Below are 8772 nucleotides of genomic sequence, written 5' to 3' on the forward strand. Positions count from 1 at the left end.
GTCTTCTGAGTATGAAGAAACTACCTTTCAAAAAAGAGTTGAAGTTCTTCCGGTCCAGGTCCCATGTGAATTTATTCTAAAATCCTCAAGGAAGGGAGGAAGATAAAACAAGAACAAAAAATTACCATTGAAGAAGTTATGCTCTGCCAGGTTCCAGAAGCAGTATGCGCAGTGGGTACACGGGCCTTGTGGCCAAAGGTGGCCTGGTTCCCCTTTCCAGGGGCCAGCAGGGGCAGGGGCAGAGGCATAGTGGGTTCTGGAATCAGGAAGTCATAAGCAGTTTTTCCAACTCTAGCAATCATGATCGATTGTTAGATTTCAACAGAGAGCTCTGTTTATAGGTTCAACTGAGGATTAGGTTTTATAGAAAAGAAAGAAAATGAGGAGAACATTAGATAAGTTGGTGGGCGACTGTGCTGTTCACCTCTTAGTCTCTGACAATGGACCATCTGGTGGGCAGAAAACCAGAGAGATGATTTCATTTGATCTTCCAAAAAGAGCTCTGTGAACTTCTTCTTTGCAGCCCTTATTACAACTGTAATTAACCAATCAATTGCCACAATTGATTTCATTTATGTCTTTCCCATTAGAAGGCAGGCATGTCTTATTTCCCTAGTACCACCAGTGCCTGGCATATTGTCTCTCATATGGCAGGCATTCAGTAAACATTTGTCGAATGAAGGAATGACTAGTAAATCAAAGACATGGTAGGCATGACCCACATTTTACAGTGGAGAAAATTAACAGCTATGAAATGATATTTAATATTGACAACCCTGAGACACAAACGGCATTCATGGACCATGATGAATTGAAAGTGGACCAGGATCAAATAACATGCACTAATCTTCAGACAGGAAATACATTAGGAGTGGCTTTAGCTGGCCAGCGAGGAGGGTCATCTTTGCCCTGATTTCACTCTAGTGCCCTCTCCCTGAGGAGTCCTGGTGGCACAGAGGTTAAGCACTCATCTGCCAACCAAAAAATCAGTAGTTTGAACCCACCAGCTGCTCTGCAGAAGATAGACGTGGCAGCCTGCTTCTGTAAAGATTTACAGCCTTAGAAACCTTATGGGGCAGTTCTATTCTGTCCTATAGGGTTGCTATGAGTTTGGATTGATTTGATGTCAATGGGTTTGATTTTTTGGGTCCTCTCAGAGATTTGCCAATTCACATCTGGTTCTTTCCCTGTAAATCAATGCTCTCAAAGAGTCAGCAACCAGATCCAAAGCTTAGAGGAGTCTCAGGGAGAAAGCATGCTTGCCAAAGGTAATGTGAGGACATCGGAGGGGGAGTGCTTGGCTGTCTCTGCAGAGACCTCATGGAGTGGAGCTACCTTTGCGCAGGGTCTGGTCTCTGCCTTCAGGTTTAGAAACGAGATCTGTCAGCACGCTGAGCACGGATCCATCTCTCAGCTTCAACTCCAATTAACTAAGCTGGGAGAGCTGAGGTGTGAAACCAGGATGTCAATTTATTGAGTCACAAGAGGACTGGAACCGCCTCTGTGTCTGAAATACTTGTCTCCACACAGCTTGCACATTCTTTCACTGAAGACAGACCTCCAAGGAAGGCAAATCACCAGAAGGTTGCTTAGCGAGCAGGGACTCCAACGAGGGGAGCTAGTTGGGTGGTTCAGATGTTTAATTAAATGTTCAGCTGGGAAAGCCTGGCACTGCACTTCCACTGTAGGGAGGGCCTTGCCAATGGCAGTAGATATTCAGAGCCATTGGCTGAGGGCCTATCTCCAGTGGGCAGTTCTTAAGTGGGCTCCACTGATGGTCACCATCATGATGTCCTTCTCTATGTTTTCATGGCTGATCAAGCCTGCGTTGACTGGCCCTTTTAACCTTTCTACCTGCTAAACCTTGCAGACCTCATCTGTCTCTTTGAGACAATTTGATCCATCTCTACTTTTATCTGTTTTGTGTAGTTTTAGAGTTTAGCTCTCATGGGATACTCTTATTTCAGCAGCACATATACTAAAATTGGAATGATACAGGGAAGATTAGCACGATTCCTGCACAAAGATGACACACAAATTTGTGAATTGTTCCATATTTTGATAGTCCCCGTGTGATACAAATGGTTTGCACTGGACTACTAACCTAAAGGTTGGTGGTTCGAGCCCATCTAGTGGCACTGTGAAAGAAAGGTCTGGTGGTCTGCTTCTGTAAAGAGTTCAACAAAGAAAACCCTATGTAGCAGTTCTGTTCTTAACACATGGGGTCGCCATGATTTAGAATGGACTTAATAGCAATGGGTTCCCCCCCCGTGAAGGAAGGCCTCACAAAAGTCCTCAGAATAGTTAAATACATAGATTGACTACTTATAGTTGAATCTTAATTTATTAAAAAGAGACACTTGAGGACACTTATTAGAGACTGTTTGTCCCATCTTTGTACTATAGCCAAATTAATTACCCTGTTCATTTGTAGGTAAACTTCACCTTAATTACCACAAATTGATTTTTGAAATTGGTTCACTGGTTAATTCTTCCCGAGGCAGAAGTTTACATGAGGAGAGTGCAAATGGCAATGAAGGACAATCATGAGACAGACTGCTTTTCTTTCCACGATGGTAAATCCTGCTAAAGTCATCTTTATATTGTTGTTGTTAGTTGCTGTCAAGTGAACTCAGACTTATGGTGATCCCATTTACAACAGAACGAAACGCTGCCTGGTCCTGCACCATCTTCATGACCATTGGTGTGTTAGAGTCCATTGTTGTAGCCGCTGTGTATTTTGAGCGCTTTCAGTCTAAGGGGACTTATGTTCCAGCACTATATTGGACAATATTCTGTTGTGATCCATAGGGTTTCCACTGGCTAATTTTTGGAAGTAGATTCTAGTCTGTCTTAGTCTGGAGCTCCGCCAAAACCTGTCCACCATGGGTGACCTACTGGTGCTTGAAATACCGATGGCATAGCTTCCATCATCACAGCAACATGCAAGCCACCACTGAATGACAAACTGACAGACAGTGGTGGCACCTTTATATAGACACCAAAATTTGACTTGGTTAAGCATATGGCTATTTTTCAGGCAGCAAAGTGTCAATTTATACGTTGGTGGCCTCATGCCAAAGACATCCTCCCTGCCCCATACCTTTGGTGATACTCTTTATCTCTGGAATACCCACCCATCCAAATCGTACCCATTCTCCAGAGTCTAGTTCTCCATCCCAAAGCTTTCCCTGACACCTTCCTTCAGCTACCGTCTCACCCTTTTCTGGACCTTTACAGTATTCATAATTTGCACCGTGGAATCTATTGTCTTGGCTTGCTCTTCATTGTTCCCTCAGCAGGTTGTACTTTCTAGGAGGGTGTGGTTTCTGACAGAGATCACAAAGAGGCAGGTCATGGGCTCCAAAGGGCCTTTTAAGTAATAGGTTTTCACTAAAAAGTCCAGATTTCTAGTCTTTCTTGAAAAATTGGAAGCTCAGGTAATCTGGATTTGATTTTCCTATAGCACTTCGTCATGTATAGCAGGGGTCAGCAAACATTTTCAGTAAAGGGCCAGATAGCAAAGATTTTAAGCTTTGTGGGTCATATCATCTCTGTCAGAACTACACAGCTCTGCTTTTGCAGGGTGAAAGTAGCCATGGAAAATACATAAATGAAAGGGTGTGTTTGTGTTCCAATCGAACTTGATTTAAATAATCAGGCAGTGGGCAGCAGTGGCCTTTGGTCCATAGTTTGCCTGTCCCTGATCTATCACATCAGCCTGGCCCAGGAAAGTATCTGAGTTCACTTCTCCAGTCTAGTGGGAGCTGCAGACGTGTTAGCAAACATTACCAATGCAGTTGGAAAGTTTAGCGCAGTTGTGTACAAGCGTTGTAGGAGATTGGGAGGAGCTTTTAAACCCTCCTGGAATATTAGGCTTAAGCCTTTTGGGAAGGAGGTAAAGCTTCAGCTATTTCTAGGAGACTGGTATGTGTTTTCCTGATTTCCTCTTCAACGTTCTTTTTGTTGGTGCAGAGGAATCCAACTGATTTTTATACTTTGCTGAATTCTTCTATTAGTTCCAGTGGTTTTCTTGTGGATTCTTCAGGGTTTTCTGTGGATGAGATCATATCACTCTTTTTAAGAGTGGCTGCCCTAACCTACCCATCCTTTCAAAACACTTATCTAAAAGTCAGTTACATACTTATAATTCACACATGGCACCAGAGCCCAAATTCAAGTTGTACCAACCAACTTTACATCAGAGACCCACAGGCTTCCACTATTTTTAGGGCAGTTGGAGCCCTGGTGGTGCAGTGGTTAATAGCTTGGCTGCTAGCCAAAAGATTCGCAGTTTGAATCCATCAGCTGCTCCTAGAAAACCCTATGAGGCAGTTCTATTCTGTGCTATAGGGTCGCTAAGAGCTGGAATCAATTTGACAGCAATGGGTCTGGTCACCAAAGGGCTATGGTGGTTCAGTGGTAGAATTCTCCCCTTCCATGTGAGAGATCCAGGTTCAGTTTCAGACTGAGGCACCTCATGCACAGCCGCCACCTGTCTGAACAGGTTTCAGTGGAACTTGCAGACTAAGATGGCCTAGGAAGGAAGACCTGGTAATCTACTTCCAAAAAAAAAAATCAACTAATGAAAACCCTATGGATCATTTCACAACTGATCATGGGGAAGATGCGGGACCAGGCAGAGTCTGGTTTCATTGTACTACATGGGGTTGCCACATTCCAACTTAACTGCAGCTAACAACACGGTCACCAGAAATTTCTTCAAGATTTCTTGTATGGAACGAATGGGGCCATTTGTACACAAATTCTCCCCAAACTGAAAAACAAACTCACTGGCTTAGAATAAAGAGGCCTGAGTTTTAAAACTGACCCATTCACTTGCTAGATGTGTGAGATCTCAGTCATTCATTCAGTTAATGAACATTTCAAGTAGCTGCCTGAGGCCAGGTATTGGACTGGGGACCTGGAAAACACAAAACCAAATAAGACAGGGAGCTTCGGTAGGACCGGAGGTGGGGAGGGAAGTAGAGAAGAATACAGACGCCACAAAGAATTAAAAGACAGTGTGACCACAAAAGAATACTCACTGTATTATTTCATTTACAGTGATTATTATGAAGTCAAAACCAGGCAACATTAACAAATGGTGTTTGAAGTCAGGGTAGTGGTTGTCTCTGTGGAAGACAGGCTTCTGGAGTGTGTGGCATGGTGTTTGTTAGTTACACAGGTGTTCAATATGATAACTTATCAAGGTATTCAATAAATACATGTGCACACATAATGTTTTGTGCTCTTTGCCACATTACATTACATCAAAATTACACTGATTTAGGAGACATCATTTTATATAAAGTGGAACCCTGGCAGCGCAGTGGTTAAGAGCTCTGCTGCTAACCAAAAGGTCAGCTGTTTGAATCTACCAGCCGCTCCTTGGAAACCCTATGGGGCAGTTTTGCTCTCTCCTATAGGGTTGCTATGAGTTGGAATCGACTCAATGGCAACAGGTTTTATTATATATAATAAAAAGCTATGTAATTGAAAAAATATATATAATGTGATCGATGACTTGGGATTTTCTACAAGATAATTCAGTTGGAATTTTGACAATGTTAATATCAAAAGCAAAAGAATGAAATGCAAGGCATGAAAATTGGCTGAATCCAGGTTAAAAATAAAAACCCAGCTATAAAGGATATAGTTGAAAAAAAAAGGAAATTTAAATATGGACTGGAAATTAAATGATAATATGGAAAAAATTGTTAATTTCATTTGGAGTAATAATAGTATGGTTTTTATGTAGGGGACTGTCTATTCTCCAGAGATGTTTGTTGGAAAAGTGCTTAGGGGTGAAGTGCTACAATACCTGAAACTCGCTTTCGAAAAAAATTGTTTTTGGTCTATCTGCCTCTGATGAAGCAAATACAGCACAAGTTAACAATGTTGAATCTAGGCGAAGGGTAAATGGATGTTTATTGTACTATTCTTCCAACTTTGTGTACGTTCGAAATTTTTCATAATAAAAAGTTAGAAAAAAGTATAGAATATAATAAGGGGTTTGTAAATATCTGTATGAGGAGCCCTGTTGGTGCCATGGCCAAGTGCTTGTCTGCTAACCAAAAGGTCAACGGTTTGAACTCACCAGCCACCCTGTGGGAGAAAGACATGGCAGTCTGTTTCCATAAAGATTACAGCCTTGGAAACCCTATGGGTCAGTTCTACTCTGTGCTATAGGGTATCTATGAGTCAGAATCAGCTCAGTGGCAATGGGTTTGGTTTCTGTTTTTGGTAAATACTTTTATGAGAACCCAGGAGATAATTCTCTCTTGGAAAGTTGTGTATTTTCCTTACGGCTCTAGGTCTATGCTTTTTCAAGTCAAAGCAGGGAGGGGAGACTAGGTTAGAAACTCTTTAAAGTCTGCTGAACACTAACATCTTAGGGCTTGATGCAAAGAATGAATAAAGAAGACAAAAATCCTCACAACTGGACCAATAAGCAACATCACGATAAAAGGAGAAAATATTGAAGTTGTGAAGGATTTCATTTTACTTGGATTCACAATCAACACCCATGGAAGCAGCAGTCAAGAAATCAAATGACACATTGCATTGGGCAAATCTACTGCAAAAGACCTCTTTCAAGTGTTAAAAATCAAAGATATCACTTTGAAGGCTAAGGTACACCTGACCCAAGCCATGATATTTTCAATTGCCTCATATGCATCCAAAATCTGGACAATGAATAAGAAAGAATGAAGAAGAATTGAAGCCTTTGGATTATGGTGTTGGTGAAGAATATTGAATATACCATGGACTTCCAGAAGAACAAACAAATCTGCCTTGGAAGAAGTATAGCCAGAATGTGCCTTAGAAGTGAGGATGGCGAGCCTTCGTCTCATGTACTTCAGACATGTTCTCAGGAGGGACCAGCCCTTGAAGGAGGACATCATGCTTGGTAGAGGTCAGCAAAAAAGAGGAAGACCCTCAATGAGATGGACTAACACAGTGGCTGCAACAATGGGTTCCAACATAGCAAGGATTGTGAGAATGGCTCAGGACGGGGCCTTGTTTTGTTGTGTCGTACATAGGGTCATTATGAGTCAGAACCGACTCAATGGCACCTAACAACAACAACAACAACAATGTGAATAAATATGTTCAATTCTGTGTTTGTTCTCTCCTTTTAGGTAAACAACACACCCCTCATCTATGGCCTCCAAATCTCATCAATTTGATAAACAGTCCATTAATTTTCTCATTGATATTTAAATGTTGAGTTTGACTCTTTCAGTTCTTAGTGGGCACACTTAATGACTGAAGAATAATTGAGTTCTAAATTAATTAATGAACCAAGTGACCATTAAGCAATACTTATTAAGCAAGTACTTTGAAACCATGTGCTAGCTGCTGTGGGGAGTGCCAAAGAAATAGGACACCATCTCTGCTTCAGAGAATTTGTAGGGTTATGGGGAAGACCTGAGTAATGTACGCAAAGCAGTCAAGGAATAGCCTGGAACCTTGCAGTCACCGTGCTGTGTTGTTGCTAGTTCTGTAAAGTCAGTTCTGATTCATGGTGACCCTACGTGTGCAGAGTAGAACCGTTCCATAGGGTTTTCAAGGCCGTGACCTTTCGGAAGCAGATCACCAGGCTTGTCTTCTGAGGTGCCTCTGGTTGGGTTCGAACCTCCAACCTTTTGGCTAGTCATCAAGCACTTAACCGTTTGCACCACCCAGAGATTCTATCTGTAGTCACCTAGGATTTCCAAAAAAAGAAAGATAATTTAAGGTCTTGTGGCCAGGAGAAGTGCGTAAAGGCATCAGGAAAAAGTTTAGAGCAACTTGCTCCATTCCTGTCCACTGGTATTTGATTTGTGGGTTTATCCTTAATTGTATTTGTTTGATTTCTCCTATCAGAGTCCAAACAGCTTAAAAACGCAGGACAGTGGAGGAGGTCAGCAGGAAATGTGCATTGGAAGGGAGTCAGATGGGGCAGCCACAGGTGAAAAGGTGGTTAGGTAGGTGAAGGCCAGGTGCCATAGGGTAACCAGCAATGGCTGACCCAGGCAGTAGCTATGGCAGAAATATTGGAAGTGGCTATTAGGTTGCTCCAGTAACTAGGGCAGGGTCAAACCAAGAGGTGAGTATAATAGCTACGGAGGATAACTGAAGGCTGGGATCTGAGACAAGCACCAAGGTTAGCTCCCAGGGACACCAATCTTTCCTAAAACCTTTGCTAGTCTTGGGCCTGTTAGATAAAGTCTAGTTTCTCTATGTTGAGAACTAGGTCTTATCTCTCCAGCCCACTCAGTGGCCATGTTTATAGGCAGTGCCATGGACTCTGGCATTCTTGTCTTCATCAGCTCCACCTGCCCTCTTTCACATATTAAATACCAGGGCTCTCAGAACCTTCTTTCTCAGGTGATATTTGGGTTTTTGGCTGGGTCTCTGGACTGGATTTTCACTCTTTGAGTGTTCACGAACTATTTTGATAGAGATGGTGATTACGAGGAAACCCTGGTGGTGAAGTGGTTAAGAGCTACAGCTGCTAACCAAAAAGTCAGCAGTATGAATCCACCAGCCGCTCCTTGGAAACTCTGAGGCAGTTCTACTTTGTCCAGTAGGGTCCCTATGAGGCAGAATTGACTTGATGGCAACGGGTGGTGATTATGATGAGCAAAAAGTGGGAGACATTCTTCGTTAGAACATTGGCCTTCTTAAATAATCCATTCCTCTACTTCCACGGGGACATCTTTAAAGGGAACTTTAAAAAAAAAAGGTAAATACGGCCTCTCCCAATGAAATATCTTGAGAAGG

At 42.4% G+C, this 8772-nt stretch overlaps 1 non-coding gene across 1 annotated transcript; it reads left to right on the top strand.

Moving 5' to 3' along the window:
• The first annotated feature begins 1952 nt into the window (after positions 1 to 1952).
• On the top strand, positions 1953 to 2061 carry LOC111751584 (U6 spliceosomal RNA). The gene has a single exon (XR_002786718.1). It is a non-coding gene; the product is annotated as a U6 spliceosomal RNA (small nuclear RNA).
• The last annotated feature ends 6711 nt before the right edge of the window (positions 2062 to 8772 follow it).

The sequence above is a fragment of the Loxodonta africana genome, chromosome 15, assembly GCF_030014295.1.
Source record: "Loxodonta africana isolate mLoxAfr1 chromosome 15, mLoxAfr1.hap2, whole genome shotgun sequence".
NCBI classification, from domain to species: Eukaryota; Metazoa; Chordata; class Mammalia; order Proboscidea; family Elephantidae; genus Loxodonta; species Loxodonta africana.